The 12,560-nt window shown below is 39.1% G+C and overlaps 1 protein-coding gene and 1 pseudogene across 2 annotated transcripts in view; both read left to right on the top strand.

Moving 5' to 3' along the window:
• The first annotated feature begins 2,383 nt into the window (after positions 1-2,383).
• LOC135698097 (uncharacterized) lies at positions 2,384-3,625 on the top strand (annotated as a pseudogene).
• A 6,530-nt stretch (positions 3,626-10,155) lies between these two features.
• Positions 10,156-12,560, top strand: part of Usp47 (ubiquitin specific protease 47) — a 69,085-nt gene continuing 66,680 nt past the window's right edge. The window contains exon 1 of one of the 2 annotated variants that reach the window (XM_065217965.1): positions 10,156-10,687. The gene's annotated coding sequence lies outside the window, so the exon portion shown is untranslated. The remainder of the gene's footprint in view (positions 10,688-12,560) is intronic. The other variant, XM_065217967.1, reaches the window with a different exon arrangement.

Genomic DNA, 12,560 nt, shown 5'->3' with positions numbered 1-12,560 from the left:
TAATATCACATTGTACGATGTACATCGATTTTGCGAACAAAATTACATCCATTGATGTAATATTGTATCTACTTTTTGCTATTACATCATTATTTCATACATCAGCTTGAATTACGTTGATCGATATTACATTTTTTTTTGCTGTGCATAGTGAAGGATATTTGGCATTATTTCCCAGTTTTTCTAAAACCGGAAGCCACCATATTGGATTTCAAAATGGCGTCTGACATTGATTTCCACTCTCTAGACATCACCCCGATTCCAAAAATACCCAAATTGAAAGATATTTGACATTATTTCCCAGTATTTCTATAACCGGAAGCCGCCATCTTGGATTTCAAGATGGTGTCTGACATTGATATCCGGTCTATAAACCTCATCCTGATTCCAAAAATACCCATATTGAAGGGTATTTGCTACTATTTCTCAGTTTTCCTATAACCGGAAGTTGCCATATTGGATTTCAAGATGGTGTCTGACATTGATATCCGATCTAAATTGGTCGTCCCCATTCCGAAAATACCCATATTGAAGCGTATTTGCTAGTATTTTCCAGTTTTCCTACAACCGTAAGCCGCCATCTTGGACAGACATTGATTTCCGGTATTTTTACGTCACCCCGATTCCAGAAATACCCATATCGAAGGGTATTTGATAGGATTTCTCAGTTTATCTGCAACAGGATGCCGCCTTCTGGATTTCAAGAAGGTATCGGTTATCGATTTCCAGACTATAGGCGTCACGCGGACTCCAAAAATACCCATATCGAAGGCTATTTGTCAGACTTCAAAATGATTTCTAGTTCCTTCGCTACCAATATTGTCTATCAAAATATTTGGCAATTGAATTAATAACTGTCGCTTGGTACAAATATTTTACCCACCTTTTTGGGAGCACTGCTATTTAATTCTTGCCAATGTTCCGAACCAAGAACGGTATACCCGGTTTTGGTAACATATAATTGAACCCTGCACACGGTTTATATCTCGTGTACCAAAACCAAAATTCTAGCACACCGGTTTTCGGTTTTCAAGCTGCGGTTCTGAACATCAACTCGAAAACCGGCACACGGTTTTGATTTAGAACACACTGGTACACTAAAACTCAACCGAACCAGGGTACACGCTTACATAAACACAGGAGTATTTTTTGAACACGAACCAGTACACGGTGCGCACCGGTTGGTTCAGTTGCCCATCACTGGCTTTGAGTGCGTCACAATCAGCGATTGAACTATTCGAGAGCGCTCACTCTGAGTGAATGCTCGCGAATCATAAGATCACTGATTATGACGCTCTGAATGCGAAATTGACAGGTTTTATGAGTCAAACACATACTTTACAACCTTACAAGCACAAAACATCATAATAACAATGATTTTATAATTCCGAAAAACATTTTTTGCAACCCTGATCAATAGAGATATCCAAGCGCAATATCATGAACACTTAAGTTAAGGTGAATCGCTGTGACATCCTTATTCTCGGGCCCACTTCGAAACTTTAAGTGCACAAATATCAGCTTCTACGACACGTGCAACATTCCATTGTTACTCCACGTTGGTTGCACTGCAGCATACACGAAGTAGCAATTTCAGGTGAAATGGGGCACCGAGGAAGAAAATTAAGAATAACTAGAAAGGTATCCCACGATATCACTGCTTTAAAAGGATTCCTGCGGAATTAGCGTGCATCTGGAGAACTCTATTCCGCATTCAGAGCTCACGAATCATTAAATCGCTGATTGTGACTCTCTGAAAGCAAAATTGACAGGTTTAAAGTTTAAACCCGTACTTTTCAACCTCTTCGTGTAACTTATGCCGCGGATACACTTGGACGACAAACTATGAGCATGAGCATTATTTGTATAGTAAATTTTTCTAACCACTTCCAAGTGGTTCTTGAATCCTTCGGTTTCAAGTTACGGATGATCATTGATCCCTGGATTTACAGGAACAATCATTATTTAACAGCAATCGCCTCTCAGTGCTTGTGGACGCGATCTTCCTTGCACAATAGCCGATCTATGAGAAGTTAACAAAGCTGACATCAGTGGGAAAGATACATGCACCGTGCGTTGGCAACACTGGTGATTTCCAGATTTGGTAGATTAAGATAGAGAGTCTTTACGGCCATTACAACCTCATTACCTCTATGTTACACAGTATTAGATGGTATTAGCTTGACCACGGTTCAGTACAGTCGCTGTTTTTAATTCGCTTGTGTTCAATTAAATACCCTCGAGTGGTGTCACATTACACGCGCGGTCGAACGGCCCGAGGAACGGCCAAAGTGATAAGTCATCAAATCGCGAGTGTCAATAAACCCGGTGTGCAATATGCTCGGCAATATGTTCACCTAACGCAGTGGTTTAAATTTACCAGATGAATAATTCTAGTTTCCCCCGGCTGGGGGAAACCTCTGTTGGAGGTGGTAGAAAGATTTTAGTTATGGAAAGGGGAGTGGAGGGTAAATCCTTCCACGGAGTCTCTCCGATTCTCGTCGATAAAACAATTTAAAGCTTACTGTGGGGAAGTAGCAAGCGCAAAAAAAAAACGAAAGACGGGAAAATTCTCGTCCACGTTAAAAGTGGAAGCCAGGCCAGAAAGCTGGCTAAAATCGAAAAGCTGGCTCAAGGAATTTCCACCAAAGTGTACGAGCACAAAACTCTTAACTCGTGCAAAGTAGTGGTTTTTTGCCAGGACATAAAGTTTGACAGTGACCAAGACTTACTCGAAGACCTATCGAAAACAGGAATAACTGAAGTTCGGCAGATTATGAAAGGACGCGATGAGAACAAAACTCCCACTGGAATTTTTGTCCTCACTGTCAAGGGTACGGTTCCACCTAACGAAGTAAAAATTGGAAACAAGACCGTGGTATCCGAACCCTTTGAGGTGCTTCGTGTGCTATAAGTTCGGGCATATCGGAAAAAAACTGTAACAGTGAAAAAAAAGTGTAACAAATGCGGTGAGGCATTCCATGAAATCTGTGAAGATGCAGAAAAATGTTTTAACTGTGGTGATTCTCATGGAGCATTCTTCAAAGAAGTAGCTATCACCAAAGTAAAAGTGGACAGAAATATTAACTTTTTGGAAGCTAGAAAAATAGTTGAAAGCAAAAATAAAATCACATATTCAGATTTCATTAAAAGTGCATTAACCCAACAATTTGATGAGAAGATCAAACAATTAAATGAAGAAAAGAAATCCTACGCGGAAGCACTAAGGTTAGATCTGCAGAAACAGTTCGAACAAAAAATGAAGGAGATGGAAAATAAGCTCATGGAAATACAAAACCAGTTTGAACCGGCAGTTAATACCTACAAAGAAGAAAAACAAAAAAGAAAAACGGCAGAAAAGGAGCTCGAAATTCTCAAAGAGAATTATTCCAAACTGGAGAACACACTGAAACTCTACGGATACAAACCATCAGGAAATCACACCAGGAGCCAAGGCAATCCCATCGAATTTCCCCCAAGGAAAAAGTAAGGTAACGATAAGATGAAAAAATGTGAAACGGTTGAGTACGTTAACTCAGAATCGGATGTCAGCTCTCAAGAGGGTGGCGATGATGAGATGCAACCCTAAACCCAATAATCGTCATCAAAACAACTAGAATGGATCCAACAGCAAACCGAAAATCAACCGAAATTATTCACTGGAATTGTAATGGCGTCAGAAAACAAAACGCAGAATTACGGATATTGATTAATGAGTACAAGCCATCTCTAATCAGTCTACAAGAAACAAGAACAAACAGGTTCGTTTAACACTCAATTCCTGGTTACGATACCTTATTCTGCCACCGTCCTTCAGGACAAGGTGGAGTTGCTATTGCAATCAAACATGGAATAAAATACTCAAAAATTCAACTTACCGCTCCGAAAAAAATAATTACGTTTTGATTTTTCTAAAAATATTGGAAAAAGATATCAAAATTTTAAGAAAATCACATATTTTTTAATTTTTCAAAAAAAATTCACGTGCAAAAACATTTTTTATAAGTTATTATGGCATAAAGTTGGACTCAAAAAACCACAAAACATCAACTTTTCGGTTTTTCTGAGAGTCCAATTTTTTTTCATGATGGGATAGAAAAATTTTTTTTGCATGTAATTTTTGACAAAAATCTAAGGAAGAAACTGATTTTCTTGGATTTTTGATAATTTTTCCCAATATTTTTAGAAAAATAAAAACGTACCGAAAATATTTTTTATTTTTGGGCCGGTGAGCTTCCCCTTAACACAAGTCTTGAAGCAATAGCTATAAAATCAACCTACTTCGAAAAATGACTCTCTGCAGCATATATCTGTCACCAAATCAGATAGTTGACGAACATATAAACCAAGCTTGGCAAAACAAATGGTTCATGAACAACAGCAAGCTCAGGCAAATCAAGAACACCATTTCGGAATGGAGCACCTCATACAATAAAGATCGATATGCAAGCCGAATCATAACAAGGCTAAGAATTGGACATACCAAATTAACTCATGGCCACCGTGCAAGAAAAGAAGACCCGGAAATATGTCTATCTTGTGGAATACCAATTACCATTCAGCATATATTAATCGATTGTCCCCGCTACGACGCAGAAAGAAAAACCAATCACCTGGGCTCCTCTTTACATGAAATACTAGGAGACGATGCAAATTCCATAGAAAAAAACAATCAAGTTCTTGAAGGATAGCAAAATCCATACGCTAATATAAACAACCACAATCAACATCGAACCTATGCTGATTCAACACAAAAAGAACGCAACAAAATTCACCACCAAAGAGACCTGTCAGCAAAATGCAATACTTATAAAGCCGACAAATGGCAATCAAGCAACAGTCATATTCAAATCATCCACGGTTCAACTACAGTACAACCAACAATCAATACGAAACTAACGATTTAAAATTGGCTCACCACTTTAGTAGCCTATTGGCAATCAATACGAAACAAACGATTTTAAATTGGCTCACCACTTTAGTAGCCTATTGGTCCCAAGCAAACGATTAACGTACCCTATTCTAGTTGAAATTCTATTACTACACTATGTTTGTTTTGATTCGCTATGAAAGTTTGACAGATAACATCAGGGGTGTGTGGATTCATGCAGAACATGCAGGGGTGAGTGAAATAGCTTGGGACTGCTTGGGACCGTTGTTCTGGTACTGAGTGAGCCAAAAATAATAATGATTTTCTTCGGGACCCAGTGGTCTTAGAGTTACCTCTATGCTATTGGTCCCAAGCAAACGATTAACGTATCCTATTCTAGTTGAAATTCTAGTACTACGCAATGTTTGTTTTGATTCGCTATGAAAGTTTGACAGATAAAATGAGGGGTTATTGGTTTTTTCTATGTTTCGAGGGGTGATTCGACAAGCTTGGGACCGAAGATAGTACCAGACACAAACGAAGTGACAGACGGAGCGGCTTGAAAACTTTGGTGACTAACCTGCTATTTCAATTTTTCAGTGTACCACATGGCAACACCACTACTACTAGATTGTACCACATGGCAACACTACTACTGGATTGTACTAGCATTTTCACCAAATGTATTAGAATGTTTTGGTTCTATCTCTTTCACTCTACTCAAAACTGAAATGCATAAAAAAATGACAAAATGATACGCACTCTTTGCACACTGTCAAAGAATCATTGTACACAAAATCAACTTTGTTCAAATCAAAACAAAAAAACTAACCCATCTGGTGGATGATGGCACAAGCTTCCAAGAAAATTCTATTACAGTGAACCACATTATTTTAATGGATTTCTTCACCAGTTAGTCGTCTGTCACTTCGTTTGTGGTACCAGAGGTGAGCCAAAAAGTTGAGCACGTTTCTTCGGGACCTACTTGTCTTAGAGTTACCTCTATGGTACAACCATACATCCAGCACTCATACAATGGGAAACGCAAACAGCAAGATACCACCCAAAACGGTCGTCACCATAATCGAGAATCAAGAAGTCCACACGGGATACCTAGAAGACCACAACTGGAAGCTCTCACTTATCCTCTTCATAGTGTCAATCCAGCTAATCATCGGTATCATCAACATACTAAAGAAACAATGGAAGAAAGCAGCACTCAAAGCCGCCAAATCTGTAGCAGTCCTCAACGTTTAATTAAGGAAGACCCGACCATGACCAGATCCAAGAAGGCAACCGGAAATAGGTTAAGAAGTGATAAATTCAAATACTAATTTTTAAGCTTTAAACTGTAATTTATCAAAAACGATCCGAATGACCAAATGGTTAAACGGTCCCTAAAAAGAACAACAACAACAACCTCTATGTTACAACGATGTCTTCTGTATGAAGGTGAAAAATCTGAAAAGCCAAGTATCGGGAGGATTCATAGCGAAGTACATGAATTTGGGTGATAATGACACGAACACCCCCTTGTCAAGTTTTATAGAATGTATGGAAACGTCAAAGTGATCTGATGCTAGCGCTGTGGTAAGGGATTCACGAAACTAATCATATTCAAATTGAATGTTAAATTAGTGTACCACGATTGAGGAGGAAAAGCTACGTATGTTTGTTTGTGGTCGACTTAACCGCATGCAGCAAGTAGATCAAGGAGTAAATCGACAGTGAGCAGTGAGCATGCATAAGGACGTATACGCGATGATCGGTTCTCTTCATCGATTTTCTCTTTGAATTGCTACAGCTAAGCGAAACAATTTTCTAGAATTTGTTCAATGCAGAGTTGTAACAGGTTGTATTGGCTATCAAAAGCAACAGCAAACGCACCGAGAAACGTTAAATCTAGCGAGTTATTAACAAAAGAGAAAATCGACGAAGAGAATCGATCATCGCGTTTTCGCCCTTATGCATGCTCACTGTCGAAATAATACACCTTTTTGTCATCTTCCCTTCACTTTTTTTTTGTCGTCGTTGTATGTAAAGGATGGCTGGTCAGCAATTTTGGGGTTCTAAGAATGTAACGGGTGAGCTGAGTGGTGCGGAGAAACACGAAATGGTTGTCAAAAAGAATCCAACTGGTGCTGTCAAAAAGAATCCAAAAATCTAGAGCTGCTAAAAGTGATACTTTTCTCATACAATCCCCGTCGGCAGAGAAAGTATTGTGGTCAATGTTGAAAATATTGTCATTTCGGCATTTTTTTTACTAATATTCTTCAACAAAAAACTTGCTCAAATACTCGGATGTAAACAATGTAACGAACAAACGAACCTGCACGAACTGCTGAAGGAAGAATGCAAACAAACTTTATAAGAGTCATGTGGGTAGGTGCACTCCCAACTAATTAATTACACGTTATTTATGGAGCAAAGGGTGAACTTTCGACAGCATGTATATGCAAATTGTGAGCAGTGCATTAGCAAAACAATTTGTGATATCGGAAAATTTTCAAGTTGTTTCCTGCTGACTTGCAAAACAAAAATGGCTGTGTTCGCAGTACCCAGGTTGAAAGAAGTATTTTTTTTTGGTTAAAGTTTTGACATCTCGGTCAACACGATGAAGCACTCCGACACCCAAAAACACACATGAAACACAATAAGCACAGACACAAGGTGGCAGAGTGACTTACCACCTGAAATGTATCTAAGTTGTCCTACACCCTGCTAGCTTCAAACATTTTAAAAGAATCCCTCTACGAATCCAGAAAATTAAAAAAAAACTTGCATATGTTTTATACATGAATTTTTTTCAGTGCATCAATTCTGTGAGTTCCCTTGTTCCATTCTAGTACTTCACCGGTGTTTCTTTGACAATAAGTGCTTGCTCCGCAACTCGCTCGGTCGTCGTTTTCGTCGGTATGCGGGATGCACCGCTCTAGGGGTGCTCAGTTTGAGAAATATTCGATTAATTGCGGCTACGAAGCTTCTATACCGCGCTGAGGCAAAAGCTCGGGCAAAAGAACGTAAGAATTCCATTAGAACCGCTTATTAATTTGAGTTGTTTTTTAAAAGGTCCTATCTGCTTTGATCGATTCTCTTCATCGACGTTCTCTTTCGTGTTTGACGTGTTGGACGCTAGATGTGAACATTCTTCACTAAACTAGGTATATGGCAAAAATACACAGAAAAAAAAGCTGTTGAATATTACATCCAAACTGCTGCAACCAGGCCAATCCATCGGTTGTGTAATATATCGTTGTACGATGTACATCGATTTTGCGAACAAAATTACATCCATTGATGTAATATTGTATCTGCTTTTTGCTATTACATAATTATTTCATACATCAGCTTGATTTACATTGATCGATATTACATTTTTTTTTTGCTGTGTAGCGTGAAATGGTGAAATGTGTTTGAAGTGATATAATCCGAAGGGGAGACTCTATCTACGACGAGGGGGGTGACTCTATCTAAGATGCAGGCAATTGTTTGCTTTGGTGTTGTGATGCACTCGCGCTTTAATAGATAGAAACACGATTGATTATGATTTTGAAGATTTCCTGCAAAATGGTGGGGAGCGATGCGAGTAGATGGGTTTAGGTGCAAGATATGAAAAAAGATTTTTCGTAGATTTATTCACTAGTGGGAGAATTTTCGACCATTTAAAATCGAGATTTAGATGTGTCGCACCCCTCGATCTACGATGCATTTGCTATGGTTAGCTGCGCGCACGCTGAGAAGATAGAAAGAAGATTGATGACGATTCTGAAGATTTCTTGCAGAAGGGTGATGATACGCGAAGAAAGTAGATGCGAGAAATGAAAGAAGTTTTTTTGAAGTTTTATTCGCTAGTGTGAGATTTGCTGACCAGCTAGAATTGAGATTTGGATGTGCCTTATTCTGAAACACCGAAAAATTCCTTAACTAACCCGCATAATAATTCTAGACCGAAAATTGAAATAGGTGGAACGACCAAACGTTAACAGTGGCATTAAACGCAAATTTCAACGCTAGCATCTGATAGAGTAAACTTCCTTTATCGAATGGCACTGTTAGCATAGAGGTAACTCTAAGACCACTGGGTCCCGAAGAAAATCATTATTATTTTTGGCTCACTCAGTACCAGAACAACGGTCCCAAGCAGTCCCAAGCTATTTCACTCACCCCTGCATGTTCTGCATGAATCCACACACCCCTGATGTTATCTGTCAAACTTTCATAGCGAATCAAAACAAACATAGTGTAGTAATAGAATTTCAACTAGAATAGGGTACGTTAATCGTTTGCTTGGGACCAATAGGCTACTAAAGTGGTGAGCCAATTTAAAATCGTTAGTTTCGTATTGATTGTTGCTGTTAGTTTGCGTGGGCTTGTGCGTGGGTCTGTTTTGATTGTCGAGAAATTTGCGTTTAAAGACATTGTTTACGTTTGGTTGTTCCACCTAGTTCAACTGTTCTTCTAGAATTTATTATTTCCGTAAAAGTTTAACGATTAACAGACCATAAATTCGAGCACCAATTTTATGGTTATACCACAGACAAACAGACATAAATCTAGTAAGTTGTTCAGTTCGAATACGCGATCAACGGTAAATTTAAAAGTTTTTTAATTAGTAGTTACCTCTATGGTAGTATCACCACCTGTGGTTCTCATAGTCAATTCCCTTGCGTTTGACGTTTACACACTACCGCCATCTGTTCAGCGTAGATTACTATCAGCATAACAATTAAAGTTCACGAACTATGTAGAAAGGTTAATTAAAGTTCTCGTGCTCAAAATGTATGAAGAATTAAAGATGTTTGCTTGGTAATGGTTCTTAATAATCCATTATTTTATAACCCAGACCCATAAGACTATAAAACATAAGGTTGCAGCACTATCATGCAACCGTTCTTGTATAGTTCATAATTATTACAGTTACAGCATGTAAAATAAATAATTTTTGGTAAGGCCATGGCAAGTGCGTGCTGATGCGGGAAGTGTCAATCTTTGCGTAAAAATGCCATGTCCACCATGTTTCGTTGTCGCGAATAGGACGTTGCAATTTTTAAAAACTTTTTGATTAATTTTTTCAATCGATTAATCATTTTGCCTATCATGTAAAAGAAACTAACATGATGATCGTTTACAACCTGTTTTCGGAAATTTTCGGCGTAAAAAAAGTAGATTTATTGATTCGGACACCACTAGCTTTACTGCTACCACACTACTACAACCAAACCTACCGAGTGTTCGTTCGTCGTTGCTGCTGCTTGCTTGCGCTGGGTGTCTCTTCTACTATCGAGTTCGGAGTTCGGCAGCAAACGTCGTCGTCGTCGTCGCGGTGCGTTTTTGTGGATGCGAATTTTGTGTGTGAGCGAGTGCAGCGAAAAATTGGAATATTTTCAGCACTTTTCTGGTGCGGCATAAAATAGTTCCTGCTTTGTTCGATTCTGAAAGTGAACCGGTGGGTGTTGAATTTGTAGGTAAATCGAAAAAAATGAGCCGCTTACCCAGGTGAAAATCGTGAAAGAAAATCTGCTGGAATTTTACGCTTTTTCTCCAATCGGAATCGAAAGGGAGCGACACACAACGAACAAACACGAAACAAAAAAAGAATCGAAAAGGCTTCTGCTTCGCAAGCCTTCCTACATTTTTTTTGGCTGGAATTTGCATTGCAGTGGAAAAGAGTTCCCGAGTTTTGATTAACCGGAAGGCCGAAGCAATTGATTTGGCTCGAGTGGTTTCCGAAATTTGCGGACTGGACACCCGGGAAAACGACAGGAAGTGACCTGAAACGAATTGGATATCGACTCTCGAACTGCAGCGAAGACTACGGTGAGTACCCGTTTTCATATGCTCCCCCCATCCATGTTTTCTGTGGGCTTTTGTTGTTAGTTCTAATGGGTATATAAATCTGCTGGATGAAAATTCTTTGATCTATTTGAACTTAAAATGGTTCGATTTCAATGATTGGTAGCAACAGGGACAAAAATGGCAATCACACTTTTTCATTGACGGCAGGCGATGACCTGACCGCACATATTTTCGACCGCCGACGACGTGACGTTTCAGCTTCGCCCCACACACGGAACGATGATGATAAAGAAAAACATGACGTCCGGGAGCCATTCTGCTTCGGCTTAAATTTAGACACACGATACGCTTGTTTTCCCCAAAAAAACGAAAATAAAGACTACTCCGAGACCAAAAGTGGTGGACCACCGAGTTTGTCCTTGTTTTTGTCACTTCGGGAAAATGTGGAAGAGCGCGTACAAATTTGACCTAACCCGGGACGTTGACATTATTGCCGAAATACAGCAAATTGTATGTACCTAACCAGTGTTCGAATGTAAAAATATTCCCATTTTCATGAATACCGCTTGCATAATGATAACGTTTTGCAAGAGTCAGTCAGTCAGTTGTTCCTCGGGTTTGAAGGCGGTGTGTTCTGATAGGCGAGTTTGTACGTACTTCTTTTCATTGTATTTAAACTTAAGGGAAGTGGGTGTGAAATGACGTAGCATATTTTTGATCAATTTTAGACCCCTCCCCCCTCAAATGCTACGTCATTTGTGCATGTTCTCTAAGTGACGTTTTTGATGGCCTATTTCACACCATTGAATTCAGCACACAGGCAATTCAATCTTGTCTCGTACCCCTGCAATTGTTTATATTTTCAGAATTTTGATGATTTCACTGTTAAAAACAAGTCAAGTGTTTAACCCCACTTCCCCTATGTATTTCTTTTTCTGTGATGGCTACCATAAAAGTGATAAGGGATACTAATAAACATATTCGCTTTGTTTGTTCAGTCTGGTGAAATCAAGAGTCGTGTAAGTTCTATCAAAAATACTCATATAAAAACAAACTGTGTTGAGTCAGACCTGTGCTAAATACATACTGACATCGATGACTGAAAGGTCAATTTCGGGGTGAGATGTACCAAACTGGTCTTAGCCGTCTGTAAACAAGTTGGAAAGGAAAAAAAGGTCAATTTTGGATACGTAATGCCTACAAGTTCTTAACATTGGTAAAACTGATTATGGTTCGAAAAATTTATCCCTGTCTACCTAAACTTTTTACCTAGTATAGAATCGGAATATGCAAAGCATTGTTTGGCAACCCGTATCCCGTTTTACAGTTGTCATAAAAGGAATACTGTGCTTAAATGAACAACAGAGCACTTAGCAGAAATAAACTTGCAGTAGGTTTGAAACCTAGGAAAAAGGCTGAAGATCAGCTCGAGGACAAGTTGAAGCATAAGAACCTTAAAAGTCAGTTCAGAAAATTCCTATTAGAGGATTTGCAGCGCAGTTTCAAGAGATCTTAATGATAGTCCCAAGGGCTTATAACTCCCCGGAAGACAGAAGAGTTCTGGGTGCAAATCCGAAGTATCCCGTGGATAGTTCAAAAGATCCCATGTATAGAACAATAATCAATAATTACAATTTTTTGCATTTTAGATTACTTCAGATTGCTTCAATTGCAAGTTGCTCCCAAGCAAACCCCAGTATTCACATCTGTCCTGAAACTCATTGCTGGAGTAAATGGAATTTCATAATGATGGCTGCAGAAACTGTTCAGCCTTAAGGCTCTTCGGTGTCGCGCAACAAAGTGTCAGGTCTTGCCTTGCCTAAGTGTGCTTGGACGATCGTCAAACAGCTGATGGTAGTAACGCTTTGTACATTCCTATCAATGTGCTTGTCGA

This window comes from Ochlerotatus camptorhynchus, unplaced genomic scaffold (genome assembly GCF_037179485.1).
Source record: "Ochlerotatus camptorhynchus isolate MF236.1 unplaced genomic scaffold, CSIRO-AGI_Acam_v1.1 ptg000082l, whole genome shotgun sequence".
Taxonomy (NCBI): domain Eukaryota; kingdom Metazoa; phylum Arthropoda; class Insecta; order Diptera; family Culicidae; genus Ochlerotatus; species Ochlerotatus camptorhynchus.
The sequence above is the reverse complement of the archived record's forward strand: the minus strand, read 5'-3'. Positions and strand labels throughout refer to the sequence as shown.